This window comes from Stegodyphus dumicola, chromosome 6, assembly GCF_044657685.1.
Source record: "Stegodyphus dumicola isolate Sdum_Otavi_A_Nest chromosome 6, ASM4465768v1".
NCBI lineage: Eukaryota > Metazoa > Arthropoda > Arachnida > Araneae > Eresidae > Stegodyphus > Stegodyphus dumicola.
Window position 1 is genome coordinate 53,617,231 of NC_140773.1, and position 17,607 is coordinate 53,634,837.

The 17,607-nt window shown below is 33.4% G+C and overlaps 1 long non-coding RNA gene across 1 annotated transcript in view; it reads left to right on the forward strand.

The window, feature by feature from the left end:
- Positions 1 to 17,133, forward strand: part of LOC118205070 (uncharacterized) — a 44,371-nt gene extending 27,238 nt beyond the window's left edge. Inside the window, exons 2-3 of the long non-coding RNA XR_004760937.2 lie at positions 16,644 to 16,729; positions 16,817 to 17,133. This is a non-coding gene — a long non-coding RNA (uncharacterized LOC118205070). The remainder of the gene's footprint in view (positions 1 to 16,643; positions 16,730 to 16,816) is intronic.
- The last annotated feature ends 474 nt before the right edge of the window (positions 17,134 to 17,607 follow it).

Here is a 17,607-nt window from a genome sequence, read left to right on the forward strand (position 1 = left end):
GCGAGAGATAATTTCGAAACTTTTTAGTGGTGCCTAGAGTACTGATTACTTAAAATTTCTGGCAAACTTCGCTAGAAATTATACTGAAACAATGCCGACTAAATGAAATGAAGATTCCAATACCACTGAAATTCCGATCATCCATTTTTAGTGAATTCTTATTTACGAGGCATCAGTACAGCAAGTCATTCCAAAGTTTTGATTTTAAAAGTTTAACAATTTATTTTTACGTTAGGGTAAAAAGATCTGAATGATGGAAATAGTTCTAAGATTTGAGATTTAGAATTAGTCTTTTTAAAGATTAGAGTTATATGAGGTTTCGAAAGTATTAACCTTAGGAAAAATGTGTAACTTATAATACAATTCGCATTTAATGAATTATATCAATTATTTAAAGTCAGATTTGATCTCAGTGTGTGTATCCTCATATTATTTGTGTAGGAAAAAAATGTTACCAACTTTCACGCAAAAGCCTAGAAAAGTTAATAGGTAATTCTAAAACATTTTTTATTTTTCGATAAACAGTTCCTCTGATATCTACTCTGACTCGTATAATTTATTTTGGTTTTTCTAATACACTATATAAGTGTCAAAATTTAAGTAAAAACACATTAAATTTAAGATAAAAACACTTTTTTTTTTAATATGAGTGAATCTTCTCTCAAATGAAAAGTCTTTTGCAATATATATTTCCAAAGGCCAGTACATATTCTTCCGATTTCAGTTCAGGTTTAATAAAACCAAACCATTACTATGAACTAAGAAGTATAAATGAAACCAAAAGAAAATGACTGAAACATTTTAAGTGAAAGAATAACTCTGAAATGCATCGTATTGTAGTTTCAAATTTATAATTTGTGGGGATATACGTTTCTGATCGCAGGGCAGGATAAATAAAGTTCCGCATTTTTATGAATTAATTACACAAAAAGGCGAAACTTTCATTAATTTACTTGAAATGTTTCTTTAACTTTTCAACAGTATAAATATAGATTTGTAACTCTTGGAAAATCCAGCTGCTTCCATCGAAGTTTCACGAAATTTACCCTGCGGCTCCCTATCGTAGTGAAACGTGGCTAGCCCTGATATATACATTCAGATGAAGATACAGTACCTTGTTTTAGTACAAATCACTATTTCTAGTAGTACATATTTACTTTTCTAAACATTATTTCAATAACATCTCTCACCGAGAATGTTTATATATAAACAAGATAAAAAAATAAAATTTCAGCATATAATTTATGAAATATTGTTGCGTGCGTACGGGTTCGAAACAGATTGAATGCACAAGTCCAATAAAAAGTTAATAAAATTTATTCTTATTACAAGAAATGTAACAAAACGCTAGGTTTTTCCTCAAAGATATTCGTATAACATCACACAGTAGTTATATTTTAAACAACTAAAACGTTAAATAGAGCGTAATTCAAAGCGCAGAGGAAGCTCCGATCTCAAACATACAACAGCTAAGTAAACAACAACAACTGAGTAAACAATTGAACTGAGATGTTTCTCTCCAGCTTTTTAAAGCTTTTTAAACAGTCACGAGAAGATTCTGCTAATTTCCGTTTTCTCGAGTTATTTGGAAAGCAAAAGTGTAGAATTACGAGATATGTATTTTTTAAACGTTACATGCGCGTGCTCCTGTATTTTTAATTTTCCGGCATAGCTTTCTCTTAAAATAAGTTTCGTGTTGCGCACGGGGATATAACAAAATTTTAATTATAATTCTACTAAAAATAGCAAACTAAATACAAAATCCGTAACATTGCCCCCTTCCCAACGACTGTTATTCCGGGCACTACAATCCCTGAACAGGAAGCCAAACTTACAACTAAGGTATCAATGCAATAATAAACATTACGTTACAATAGCGAGTAATATAAACAATAACTGCAATAAGTAATTTAAAACAAATCAAATACTATCAAATACAAATACAAAAATAAAAAAAATACAAATTAAAAAAAAAAGGGGACCATGGTCTTATACTATTTACAATTATATACACTGCGTACTATGGCCATAGTATGGAGCTAACCCTTTCGTAATGAATGACTTTAGGCTTAGAGAAGCCTGTTTAGGACTGTGTACGGACCATCCTAAGGTGACTTTAACGCCACTGTGAGAGCTCCCGACCTAAGGGTTAACCTAACGGGACTGTAGCTCTCACAGCGGAAAAGAATGTACAATTCTAGCTGCCGCCATAGCCTAACAGACGAACGGCATTTTTTAAAAATCATAATGGCATATAATCAAAGAAACAATTTTTGCAAATACATTCATTGCAAGATTTAGACGAACTTTGCACTATGTGCAGCGTATACATTCATATTGAAATGGGTAGATGCATTATAAGATCAATGTTAGTTAAAACATTATCACTGGATTAAACTATTAACATAAGCTGAAAATGAAACATTAGAAGAAAAATACCTACAAAACTTAACTAAAGATAACATACATCGCTATATACCTGCAGTACTGGAGTAAACTAACATTAACAATGTGCTGAAGATTATATACAGCTTATTTACATTATATAATTAAAACTGAATATAGTTTTAATGTTTATATTATGCGGAACCATACCATTTATGACACTATTGTTATACATTCAACAATTATTCACTGAGTAACACTATGTACTAAATTCATCACAACACGCGAGCGTACACTTAAAATGCCGCAAGGTTTCAATATTAAACATAAGGATGATTAAGTGTGTGTAACACACTTCAGAACATGCTGTGCTACATAGAATGCATCCCGCGGTACTACTAATTAACAGCTTAACACAGAAACAAAGTATTGCCATTTCGCAGAATAAGTTCTTTGAACTCTGTATGCAACAGTGAAATTACTATGGCTTATATAATAAAAGGTGAAATATATACACTGCTAATCATTTTTCTGTGTAATAATACTTAGTAGTATCACTAGTAAAAAGTATTTGTGCAGCATTACAGGCCAAATATTGAATTTAATTCAGGACATGACACAGGGCATTGCATTAGACTATACTATTTACAACAGTCTTTGCCACTTGCAATACTAAAAGAAACACATGCTTTGCTGGATTCTATGGAGAGCAGTACAGTTTACAAAACATTAGAGACACTTTCATATTATACAAGTTCCAAAAATAGTATTTTACAAAATGCGGTAAACTTACAAGAGGATCTACAGTACTTCTAAAGGGTAATACCCAACAATAGATAGGCGTTACAAAAAACCATCCGTATAAGTAAACCACAAACTAAACAAAGCATATTACAGAACAATTTATAATATGCATAATTTACACAATTCGTAACCTTTAACAAATTGATGTGTCACATACATTTACAATTATAGTAATCCTAAATCATTCTGTTCATAGCCATGTACCAAATTATTTGCTATGTATTATATAAAACAAATTCCAATATGCTGTATGCTGATTCCAATATACTGTACAAGAAAGAATATTTCTTGCTATAGTTTACCGTATTATACAGTTCCATTCAGCATACTTGTCATATTTGTTATACTAAGAATATGTAAATGTTACATCACAATTTTAATAACCAGACTGTCACTATTACACTTTGATTTGAGGTTAGATAATTCCAATTGGTGCAAGCAATTTATAGTAAACTTATTATTCAGTTGTGTAAACTTATTATTCAGTTGTGTAAACTTATTATTCAGTTGTATAATGGCAGTTCAGTCTGTTTTAATATCAAGTTTTACTAGAGATGCTGACATAATTTTGATGCTATTTAGAGTTCAGTTGGGAAAGTGAGGCGACTATTGCAAATACTTATGATTTGTGAGAGTTTGTTGATGGCAATATTGCTTTTTAAAAACTGTGAAGTCCAATGTTGCCAATAAGCATCAGAAAATTTTTAAGGTGAAATTGCCGGGTGAATTCCCATTCATAAGCATAATGACCAACTGAGCCCAGTTCCCCACTATCACATCTATCATGATCACGAAGATTGAATCTAGCTAAGTATTGGGGGAAAGGGCCATGAACAGATAAGAACGCTGTTAATGCAGAATTAAAAGATCGTGCTGAAGTAGATACTTTTGGGATTAATCGAAACGTTCGACGTCCTATCGAAGCAGAATCCCAATGGTGTTGCCATTTATGCATTAGAATTTGAAAAGACTGTCTTTTGAGAAATGAGGCTGGAAACGAAAGTTGGAATTCCAGCAAGTAAATACCCCGTGCTGCTTCCTTGGCCATTTGATCAGCGAGTTCATTTCCTAGAATCCCACTGTGACCCGGCACCCAGCTTATAAAAGGTCTTTTATTTGAAGGAAGAGAGAGGAAGTTTCGCTGTATGTCGAAGACCAGTGGACTGTTTGATTTATCATTTCGCAAGGCTTCTAAGCTGGACAGAGAATCTGTACAAATCAGTGGAGGAGGATCGAATTTTGTAGACAGAAGTACCTTTTTAAGAGCAATCAGTTCAGCTTAATAAATAGAATTAAATTTCGGACAAAGTCCTTTCCGTAGAGTCGGATTTCACAAGCACACCTTGTTTTCATCCTTGAACCGATGCCCAGTAGCTCTCGTATTGTATCGGGTCTTTATCTTCTCCGTCGCCAAGTTGACTCACTCTCGTACAAAATTGTGCTTCACTTCCAACCGGGCCTGGAGATCTTGGATGTACTCCTCAGCCTTAAGGCGCATCCGGAGGGCGACCAAACAAGAGATCACAAAGGAGACGAAGGTCTGTTTCTCCTCGACCTTAGTATGATTTCAACAGCCTTCTGAGCAGGGTCTTTCAGACAAGGCTTCGGCGATTCCAGGTGGGGATTCTTTCTGATGATGGATAGTTATGTCCTCTGACGCTGAAAGCAGTTTGTTGTTTTTGAAATCCAAGGAAAAAATGTATTTCCTTAAAAAATCCAATCCGAGTATGCAAGGATCTGTAATATCTGCCGCATATGCTGTGTGATATTAGGCGACACTTACAAACGTGATATTCACGTTTAACTTACCATATATGTCGATTTTATGACCAGACACAGTCTGAAGGGTAACACAGGATGGCGTCCAAATGAGTTTATCTTTAAATTGTTGAGCTAAATCTTTCAGAATGATCGTAACATTAGCTCCTGTTTCACTGATCATATTGCAAGGAACTCCATCGATATGCCCATTAATGGATGGTTCCTACTGTCGCCACTTAAGTAATCTTGACCGCTTTGAAATGGGGTTTTTCACTATCATTCAAACTCCGCTCTGCGATATGGTCATTAACTTGTTTCTTGCGCCTTTGCTGGGAAATGGTCTTATTTTCTGTGTGCTGGGATGTTCTGCAATTCCTTCGTATGTGGCCTTCATCACCACAGTTCCAGCACTTTGGTTTTCGTCACTCCTTTTCCGTCCCATGGCATTTAAGTGTCTGTTTAAGACGTGTGTCTTATTTTTCCGTGCTCTGGGGTGTTCTGCGGCCTCCATCACCGCACTTCCAGCATTTCAGGATTGGTTTCTCCTGACACCTTTTCCGTCTCAAGGCACTGACTAGTATTGTCATATTATTTGTTTTATTTATCATGCCCTGCAATGACGTGGTATGTGGCCTTTAGTACCACATTTTCAACACTTTAGGGGCAGTTTGTTCTCACTCCTACTCCATATAAAAGCATTGAATTTTCTGGCTGAGATATCTAAACGGGCCATCAATTGATCCATTGGCTCATGTACTTCTGACCGGTGACCTCCTCTGACCTTTTGGCCGGTTGGCGGTCTCTACGAGTTGCTTGCTGGAATGTCTCGACTTTCAAGGCGTACACCAGAGCGCTTTTTATGTCCTTCACATCCGCCATTCTCAGAGCTTTCTGTATTTTGGAATATTCGGATGCCATAGATAAAGTATTGCATGGACAGGATTTCCCTTGTTTCTCTCAGGCATTCCGAAAAGGCGAGATGAGACAGCCTTTCAACATCTGTGGCGAGCCCCTGGAGTATTTCCATGGGCGCCTGTTTGCGAGATTTCAATTGAAGCCTACTGTACTTTTAAACATTTCTCGCCAAAGCGCAGCTCTAACGCGTCGAAGAGAGTTACGAAGTCTTGTCTCTAGTTTTCTGGAAGAGTTTGAAGAATATCCGCAGCGTCTGCTGTCATAGAAGCGACAAGATGACAGGCTTTAGCTTGGAAATCACATCCAATCTCATCCGCTACTATAGAAAACTGTGTCTTATATGCTTGCCAGGAGGTCTTCCCATCATACGTGGATAGCTTCAGTGAAGGACGAGAAGGCATGAATAAAATTTTAAAACATTCGAACTGCTCCCCGCCATCGCTGTGAATTTCTTTAAATTATCAACTTCTTTGGCAACTGCAGAAACCCCGTCATCAATTTGTTGCTAGTTGTGTCCTTTGACGACAAAAACCTTTTCTTCAATTTGTTGTTCGATTCGTTGTTGAACGGTAGAAACTCTTTCTTTAATTTCTCCAACTCTGTTTTCAACCGTGTCAATTTTGTCTTTTGTAGTTTCAACTTTTCATTTCCTCTTGGCCCACTTTCATTTCTCCTTTATCTGCTTTCATGTCGTGTTTAACGGCTTTCATTGCTGCTTTAACTGATTCTTGACTAGCTTCCATCTTTTTTGACCTGCTTTAGTCTCGTCTTTAACTGACTACGTTAACTGACTTTCTGCTTTAACTGAGTTGATGGCCCCTTTCATCTTTTCTTGGAATGCAGCAAATGCAGTTATCAACTGTCTTAATCGTTGTTCCATTGCTCTAGTTATCGGCATTCAATTCAGTATTTTTTGGTGTCACTTCTGACACCAAAAAATACTGCGTTCGTACGGGTTCGTAATAGATTGAATGCACAAGTCCGATAAGAAGTTAATAAAATTTATTCTTATAAAAAGAAATGTAACAAAAACGCTAGGTTTTCCCTCAAAGGTACTCGTACTATATCACACAGTAGTTATATTTTAAACTACTAAAACGTTAAATAGTACGTAATCAAAAGCGCAGAGAAAGCTAATCCAATCTCAAAATTACGGCAACTAGGTAAACAACAACAACTGAACTGAAATGTTTCTCTCCGTCTTTTAAAAGCTTTTTAAACTGTCAAGAGAAGCCTCTGCTAATTTCCGTTTTCTTGAGATTTCTCGAAAGAAAAGAGTAGAATTACGAGGTATCTATTTATTAAATGTTAAATGCGCGTGGTCCTATATTTTTAATTTTCCGGCGTAATTTAAATTCTTTTTTTTCTCTTCAAATAAGTCTCGTGCTGCATTGCATGGGGATATAATATAGTTTTAATTCTAATTCTACTAAAACTAGCAAACTAAATACAAAATTCGTAAAAATATCATACGAAATTTTGACAGAAGATTAACAAATTGATATTTTACTCATTGAAAATGAAATTGAAAATTTAGCCTTAATACCTTGACCAAATGAGCAATAATTAATATAGCAACAAAAAGTCGGAAATATTGCTACACCTCATCATGACTCCACGTTTCGAGGAAGAATATGTTATTCTTTAGTAATGATGAATTCATTTTTATGAAGTGAGTATGAGTACAAACATTGTCGGAGCAACCAACCTAAAACGACTATTTCTGAAAGAAAGCAATGGTTAACACTATAAATCAGCGGTTCTCAACCTTTTGACTAACGCGTACCCTCTTAACAAAAACTGAAAAACTTGAGTAATACCATTACATTTTACAATCTTTGTTTTTCAGTTTCTCAATAAAAATATTTAAAAAAAAAATTTGCCGTTTGCACAACTTATTGGCTATTTGTATTAAATATGCACACATAAAAAATATTAGATTGAAATTTTTTACCATTTTAAATATCGAAATTTAAGTTATAATACTTCAATTAAAAATTTAGGGTGAAATTTGGGCCTGTTTAAGAGAGATCAATTTCTTTATGTGTTTTCTTAATTCACTTAGTTTTAATCATAAATTAGGATGCATTTTTTTTCTTCTGTATTTAGTTTTCAAATATAAAATAAATAAAATCTTTGTTCATATAAATAGATTGTGAAAAAAGGCGATAAAAGTTTAATAGCTTTATTTGAAATGCCTTTAAATTCTTTTTTCTTTGGTTCAGCCAAAAGTTAACAAGTGTGTTAGTTTTGAAATCTTCAGTTAGAGTTCCATCACAGGAAATTTCTATCAATTGTTCTTTTTCTTCACGAGATTTTTGAATTTAGTAATTAAAAATACTTTATTTCTTTGGATACCACCTATGTTTCTCTTGCGCACTAACGGCTGAGAATCGCGGCTATAAATTAATACTGGTATTAAACATAACCTTTTTAAAGGGTAATTATAAGTCGAAACCTTTTTAACGGTTTCGACTTATAATTTGCTTATATCGACAGTTATTTCTCTTCCGACGAAATTCATAGATGGTGCTGAAATAAAAAAAAAAACTATTTTAATTATGAAAATAAACATGGTACCCTGTATAAATATTTAAGTGAATGCATTCGAAATTATGAAAGAACTACTAATGATACTCCCACATGAACTGTTGGATCGCTCTTTAAGTCCTTTTAGTATTAAGATTAATAAGACTGGTTAATGTTTCAGCAAACATGATTTTAGCTCCACTAAATATCCTTTACCTATAAAGGCTTGGGGAAAAAGTAAGATATGTGGGCTACTTATCAAAGTCATAGCGTGTATTACACTGACTTAGAGAGAGTTTACTCACTGTCAACAAAGCGAAACATTTGCTTAACAAATCAGTGAAAGGAATTGCTTTCATTTGCTTAATGAAATTTGTGTTGCTCTTACATTTTAAATATTTCAACGTCATAGTTAATTAAATTCTTGGATTAGGTGATAAACTGGAATGAATAAGCTCATCGAACCCGATTTTGTTATTTTCAAAGAAAAATACACACAGATCAATAAAAGGCGTAAATAGCACAAATTAAAAATATTTGTATGACACGGGATGGCAACAATAACGTAAAATCTCCATCTGTTCCGTTTTATTATTAAAGCTTTTAAATTGGGCTTGTTGGAATCTTATAAAAAATCTTTCAGAATGAAAAAAAAAAAAAACTCTCCAGAAATAATAAATGTAGAAGGACTTCCACAATGAGCTCAGATTTTTATTCTAGTAATCAAGAAATGACCACTGTTAAAGTAAACTTAATGCATACCTGGCACGTAAGTAAATGTAAATTAATTTCATGTATAAATCACAGGAAAATGAATTTAATATGTAAAATTTAATTGTGCAATTATTAATCCCGTTGACTTATCAGAAGTTAAAAATAACAGCATTCAAATTATGTAGTCTAGACATGCATACATAATTTTCTGTACGAATCTTGTTTTCAAATTTTTATATACTGAAGAATATACATTGCTGAGTTTTTTTAAGTTCTGCAAAATTTGCGTTAGTCTAACCTAAGAAAAATTATTATATGTTTAAAAAAATACTGATATAATTCAATGCTAACAAAAGGTGGTTATAACGCATTATTTGAAATTAAAAGATCTGTGGATTATGTTGTAGGGACTTTAGGCTAATTGGAAGCAGGAGAGATGAAAAATGAGCAACGCCCTCGCCGGGAATCGAACTACGAACCTGTGGAATACGCGCCCAGCATGTAGACCACTACACTACGAAGGCATGCTAAGAAGGCGGGAGAAATACTTTATAATTTCACCACTAGCTATTGCTTGACATGCAAATGGTAGTTGAAAGGTAACGCTACTGCGGTAGCAGAAGTTAGTACATTGCAGGGCTATTCTGACTTAATGCACTTATTTGGCGTGGCATAGATATACATAATTTCCATACATGATCTTAAGGTATAGCATGCCAGATATAGACTAACTGGCTGATCTATTTGTCAATTTTCACGCTGTCTTGCATTGTTCTGCCCGGTGTTTTAACCGAATATTTCAAGAATTTTCAAAGTCGTTACTGTCATTGTTTCATACATTTCTTACAGACCGTACGTTTAGAAATCCCCTTATGTTCTTAAACTTCACCAATCATTATAAATTCGCATTAAGCATCTTCGAGATGAAATATTTAAAACCAAATCTATTAAATCTTCCAGTTTGCCTTAGTTCTCGTTTTTTGTGAAACAACTGGAAAAATTGTGCAAGGGTTATATAAAATTTAGAGGCAGCGCTTCGATTCCTCTGAAAAAATTTTATTAACATAGGTACAAATGCTAACAACTTCTCAATATATTTGCCCACTATGCCTACTATTTTCTGCTAAACTATACTCTCGTCATGCACTATTGATGCTCCATAGAGATCACCCTAAATCAAGTAAAATTTCCTCTTTACTGCTAACAATAGATCCCTCGCAGTAGTTCTTTCATTCTCGCAAAGAGATCATTGTCCCATGAACTCCTTCCCCTATATCTGGCCCATATAGTGGATAATCTAATACTTTCCGTCGAAGGAGATCTGTGACATAGATCATATTGCGACAGCATGCATTCTCATGGAGTATGATGCGATTTACGACCAACAAGTATCGTCATTTTCTCCTGAGTGCGGGATGCAAATGATGTCTCAGGTGACAAATCCTATTCTTCATAATAATGCATATGCCATAACGCGGGCGCTGCCACTGTTCCCCTGCGACAATGGGAGGTACTGTAATTCCTGCTATACATAACGGATATGAGCCCATGAAACTATGATCTTTTTGTCAAAATTAAAGAACTATTTTGAGGTACCTAGTACAATATTACAGTAGATCCATTGCAGTAGAAAAGGAGTCGTCTATGTTTTAGAGCGGTCGCTGTGGAGCATCAATAGAATTGGATGTGATGATGTATTGCACTTTCCGGTAATTTGGAAGAAGGTAGTAGACATGGGAGGTGATTATAATAAAGGACTGTGAGAAATAATTGTAGCTATGGTAATAAGGTATTCTCAGAACTATTAATATACTGTCACTAACTTGTATCCGGTCGTTGTTTACTATCTCTACTTATTCCTTCTACTACGCTTATCCACATAACTTATTCTCACGCACATAGAAAATATACAATTTTAATTATTCACTGAACTTTCTTTTTATCATGTATGCATTTCCTTTAAATTCGTTTGAGAGATACTCTAAAATTTTGAAATCCAGGAAATCGATATTATTTCAGTTTTCGTAAGTTGTTGTTAGATCAATGAATGGCAGGTAAAATTTCAGCTGGATATGATTCAAGTAACCTAAACTTTGAGAATTATTTGGGCATTTTCATAGAATCAAAGCATTTTCTTGAAGTCTACCACTGAAAGGTAAGCATTAAAAGGTTTTGTAATTTCTCCAGGCATTCTTAGAAAAACCAAGCTAGAATGGTAAACTAGGAAAATCATTACCAGAAAACAAATGTTTCATACGCCCAATAAATAAATTGTTTAATTAATTAATTAATTAAGTAAGGCAGGCAAATACCATTTGCGTATACCTGCTATAATATAGATCCTATACGAGACTGACATTCACTCACTTTACATGTGCCAAGTAGCGCGTCTGTTCAGCGATCATAAACACAAGAGAGAACTAACTTCCAGTGATGGTCGGCTTTTCCACTTAAATTTGGAAAACAACTTAAGAAAACTTTTTTTGTATTTTTAAAATGTTAATAGGAAGTTCATCTTTTATATTTTGTTTTAAAAAGTGCACGTGAATGTTTAAAATATGAAGCTTCACAAAGTAGTGAAAGATAGAGATTTAATAAAAGAAGAACACGGAAAGATGAAAAGAATACGGAAATATTTACTATTGTATTCGTTTGGTAACCAAATCTCTTTTATCAGAAGTAACTTGATGAAAGGGATAAAGAAGAGAGCAATTATTTTCAAAATGAGATTTCTCAATTACACCTTCTTCAAATGTAATTTTCTCCTATCTCGATGATTTTGCAAACATTTTGTAACTCCCTGAAGATTTGCTAATGCATCTTGGTATATTGAACGAAAGCTAAATAAGGATTCGAGTGCTCATATGCGAAATTATATTTCAGTGGAGCCATATTCACGACTACTACTCTTATGTGAATTTCAAACAACATGGAGTAGATTTACATTCATCCCATACCAGATGTCAAATATTACCAGATGGAAGGCGATATTAATTTTTTTCCAAATCTACAGTGACTTTATTTTCCGAAATAAAGTAACAGTTCCATAAAATTTTTCAGAACTTGAATGCACAAGAAAAGAAATTTTTGTTATTTCAAATCCCACTTAACTGTGCAGCTGAACAGTTTTGCCTGAAGAGCGTTTTTAAATGGAAGGAAGCAATTACTGCAAACACAGATCATATAAAACGCAAATATCAGGAGAAGAGATCAGGAGATATCAAATATGCAAATCAAAATTATAACTTAAATTGGCAATAGCCCCTTACTTCTTCATAGTAATATATATATATATATATATATAAGATAAAAAATATGCAAATCAAAATTATAACTTAAATTGGCAATAGCCCCTTACTTCTTCATAGTAATATATATATATATATATATATAAGATAAAAAATATGTAAATCAAAATTATAACTTAAATTGGCAATAGCCCCTTACTTCTTCATAGTAATATATATATATATATATATATATAAGATAAAAAATATGTAAATCAAAATTATAACTTAAATTGGCAATAGCCCCTTACTTCTTCATAGTAATATATATATATATATATATATATAAGATAAAAAATATGTAAATCAAAATTATATCTTAAATTAGCCATATCCTGTTACTTACTGAGGTATATTCCTTTTCGTTTCTGAAAATATCCATTCCTTATAATAACCTTTTCTGGATTACAGTATTTCTAGATTAATCCATCTCATATGACTTTTACCTAACGATGATGATGTTATTAATTCGGAACTCAAAATTTCCAGAATCGAAACCTTTCTGTTAAACTAAGCTTCCATACTGACTAACAACGTACTTACTTTCGGCACCTCGGGCTAGTTAGACATATTTCGGATAAGTATTTCTGACGTTTCTATCGACAGACGATTTCTTATTGGCGCTTAAGAGATCCATACCTCATTCGGGCCGCCATTCAGTTATATATGAAGTCAATGCAGCAAACCGAACCTGAAATATTTTTAAAAAATGACAATCTAGAAAGATTATAAACAACAGTTTCTCCTGTTACTTGGAGATTCATTCCTCCAACAACTCCTTGGTGGAGTGGGTTTTAGGAGTCGTTTATTGGCTTTCCAAACCGAATTCTGAAAAAAACATTTTAAGGAGAGTGTTATTAAATTATTAAGAGACGGAAACTGTTCTCAGTGATTGTGCGGGCCAATTAAATGCTGGACCTCTAACCTGTGTCATTGAAGATCTAGAGGACTTAAACCCATTAACACCTAATTTATTTTTGACAGAAAATCGTCTAAATATTACTACTGATTTTGATCAGATAAAATCTTTTAACTAAGACTTAAAAAATATATTAGTTTATAGAAAAGATCTGACGTCAGATCTTTGTGTCGGGTTTCGAAATGAATATTGGGGCTTTAAAGAACAGCAGCTAGAAACAGAGTTTATATACTTACGTTGAAGATATCGGTTCAATCAGGACTGATAAGCTAAAAAGGCTGTGTTGGTCTTTACGAAGACTATTATAGATCTAGACTAGCTATGATTGAGTAGGAAGAACCTCGAAAATTGTAATTAAAGTAGGACTTATGACTAGGCCCATCAAAGATCCTCATCCCTCATACGGATAAAGTAATGAGTTCTGGTTCAATGCTTCCGAAGCTCAAGAAACGGGAGTGTTAAAAACAGTCTTACAAACTTACCCCAGAATTATTGCATGCGAGAAGCGCGCTTAACCTCAGCCTTCTTCTGGCACGAGTTTTGATTCAAGGTTTAGATTTTTCCAAAAAAATCTACATAAAAGAAGAAAGGGAGGTTAGGGCGACGGATAAATATGTACTTAATGTTAAAGACTAATTTTGTAACTTATTACTAGTGTTATGTTTAATAAGTTTAGCGTTTTAGTAAGACGCATTCTCTTTATTTCTAGATTACGTTTTTAGTATAACAATTTAATGTAAGGCGAGCAGTTACTCCGGGAAGAAAAGGTAGGCTAAGTTTGATATTTCAAGTGAAATAAAATTGACTATCTTTAAAAAGATAAAAAATGAATAAGTTAATTGTTAATGCACTTCTAGGGATCTCATGATCCGTTGTTCTAACTAGCATAGGTAAAAATGCTCCGTTATATATTATTGCAGCTGGTCAACTGTAGAAAGAAAGATTTTGCTATGCTTTGGGACACCACGTGTAAAGCTATTGTTGAGATATAGTTTCTTGAAAGATTTCAGTGTCAACCTTTAGTTGTGCCATGATTTCTATGACATTGCTGGTTGCTGAGTTGTATCTTTGTTACACTGAATTAGCTTTAACTCATCTAATCTGTTTGTCCACGATATCCTTTTCTGATTAAATTTGGACGAAGGGTCTGGGATCCTGTAAAATTTTCTTCTGTGTGTGATTAGGCAAGTTTTGAAGAGGCAATGTAGTCTGGGAGGTCGCTTTCCTCCTATTCCGTATTACTCGAATGAAGGAGTTTTCGTTGATATTCGAAGTTGGTAAAATTGCTGTGAGTGTGTGGTTGCAGCAGGAATTAGGTTGTGTGCTTCTATGCTATGTGATTCTTTTAACTGTCATTCTAGCCTGGCTATTTGAAGATCTTGCTCACTTAAAAAGTTACGAATCTTGATAACTTAGCGCTTAAATTCTTTAGTTTCATATATATTTAATTTATATTTTCCGTTTCTGTTTGATATTTAGGAGAGGATGTTATCGCAAACTTTTCTAGTTGCAACTGCATTGAAGACTTCACTAAAGCGTTTATGCTATTGAAGATGGAGAAACAGAAGCTGTATTAGTGGAAGGAACCAAAGCACTGGAATTCGCAGAGAAGACTATTTTTAGCCAGAATGCAGATCTATTTTCGGCTCCAACTCACCTATTCATTTCACCTGTGGGTCAAATAAAATAACTTTCAAATAAATATAACTTTTCAAATAAAAGGATGCTGCCATCAAATGCTATTGATATTTATTATTTAAAAAAATAACACAGAAAATATAGCGAATATAAAAAAAGAATTAGGGCAGCATTTAACAATATTGGAAATTCTCAATAAAAGTTGCATTTAAAGATTTTGTGATTTTATTGTAAAATTTATGTGGTGCAAGTGAAAATAAAGTGATGTTTAATAACTAAACTAAAGTGACAAATAAGAAAGTTGTCATCTTATTAAGAAATCTGAACGCTGGCATCATGAACTGAGAAAAGGCTATAAAAACACGTATAGCAACACTTACCACGCTAACGAGAATTCCAAAACTTTGCTGTTTTTTTTAAAAAAAATATTCTGATGGCTAAGTCGCTGATTCGAGAATTCGAAACACAATGTAACCAGAGTATATACTACGATTGACTCGGTAATTTTAAATGAAAACATGAGAATGATTGCGTACATGACCACGTACAGTTATCATTTCCCATGGAAGAATACAATAATAATAATAATAATAATAATAATAATAATAATAAAAATTAAAAAAAAAAAAAACTAGCAATGTTTTTAACTAAAATTGAACCATGAAGTTTCTAAACATATTAGATTTTTCTTACAAACGATCAACCCGTTCCATGTTTTAAATAGCAACAAGCTTTAAGAAGTGTATCCCTTGATAGTTTACTTAAACATCCTTATTTTTTAAAATGTGCAATTCGTAGGAAGTCATATACTGGCCACATTAGAGTTTTTCGTTTGTTTTACTGATGCATGCAATGTTAACTCATTTTTCTAAGTCCTGTGTTACATATTTGCGGTACACAGGAAGCCTGTGTATGCTCAAAATAAATAAATGAAAATGTATTTAAAAAGTATTTGTAAGAGCAGGATTTCAGTTTCAGTCTTAAGCCTTTCAGAGATATAAAGAATTTAAATTGTGGCAACAGTTTACATGAGTTGTATTTTATTAACCCTAAGAATACAATATTGAAGTATAAGGTATTTCTCCCGCCTTCCTAGCGTACCTTCGTGGTGTAGTGGTTCTGCACGCTGGGTCGGTGTTCCAGAGGTCCGTGGTTCGATTCCCGGCGAAGGCGATTGCTAAGTTTCATCTTGCCTGCTTCCAAAAAGTGCCTAATGTCTCTACAGAAGCTTAAAAATTCTACGGTGAAATCCTGCCAATAGATGTTTTATACCACTGCCCCTGTATGACACTTTTTCCCATGTAGCTGACAACCGTTAATATTTTTTTAATCTATATTTTGCATACTTTTGATGTATATCTATAAAAATTAGTGCTCGAATGTAGTTATGTAGTTATTTAAGTTAAGAGTGGAAAATATTCGGAATTTCTATAGAAATTTAAAATTTTAGAAATAAATTTTATATACTTTGATGATGCTACACAATTGAATATATTTATGTAAAATATTGAAAAAAGGTTTAAAAGTGATTTCTATTCAATATTATTATTTTGTCAAACAAATATATCTTTGCATGCGTAAAGTGTATCACACTGCAACTAAACTAACATTATATTACAGGGATATGTAACTAAGTTGAAATATTTACTTCTCTAATGTTATTACATTGTATTCTACATTTTATTCTTTAGATAATATATAAAAGAAACATGCTCCTTGCTGTGATACCAATAACTACCCCCCTCGCACTCTTTCGATTATGGAGCCCCCGAGTCCTGTAAGTGCCCCTTTATAATTTTTTGTAAATATGGTTGTAGTATTTCTGACGTTTTATAATTATAGATTATATTATTTCTAATTGTAGGTAAATTATTTCTAATGCATGAGAAGCGCCTGGCTGCTCTTAGATACCTTCAGCATGACTTTACTTCTCATCTTATTTTGACTTATATGAGATATACTTCCCTTTACTATTTTTTGCTGGTATTTCTCTTCATATGAAATATTAGATACGCCAAGATCGTATCTATCAAAGTGAAGCTCTTCAAGAACAGTAAGTGCTTTCTCCACAGAAATTCTTCTTACAGGCATTTTCTTATAAACACTTAACCGCCCTTCAAAAGTCATATATTAGCTTCTTTTTTTTATTCCAAAGATAAATGTTTTGAGTTCTTTAGTCTCTTATCTGAAAATTACAATAAAATAATTCCCTAAAAGCTTGCTTTCAAATGATCTGAAATACGTTCTTTTTCTCCGTGTTTGTAACTGAACTTTACTCTTATTATAACCCCGCTGTGGACGCAGCATGATCACTTAGCCATCAATCACCTCTTTTCACCCCTACCAGCATGTGACATTTCTATGCCAGACGGCAATTTTGAAAAGGGCGAGTTTTTTCTGGCGAGAAAGGTGAAGTGGTAAAATTGAAAGTTAAGCTAAACAGAGAATTGGCTGAAGTAAAAAAAGGATGAGAAAAAACTGAAATACTTTTATTCATTCCTAACTTTTATTCTTCCCTAAATGAATATGCATTTTCCTTATGTAATGGTACTTCCAATTCAGAATCACCCTGTGCGTATAATAATATGACGAAATTCAAGCTACACAGAGAAGAAATTCAAGACAACAGAGACCAAACTCAAGCTAAACAGAGAA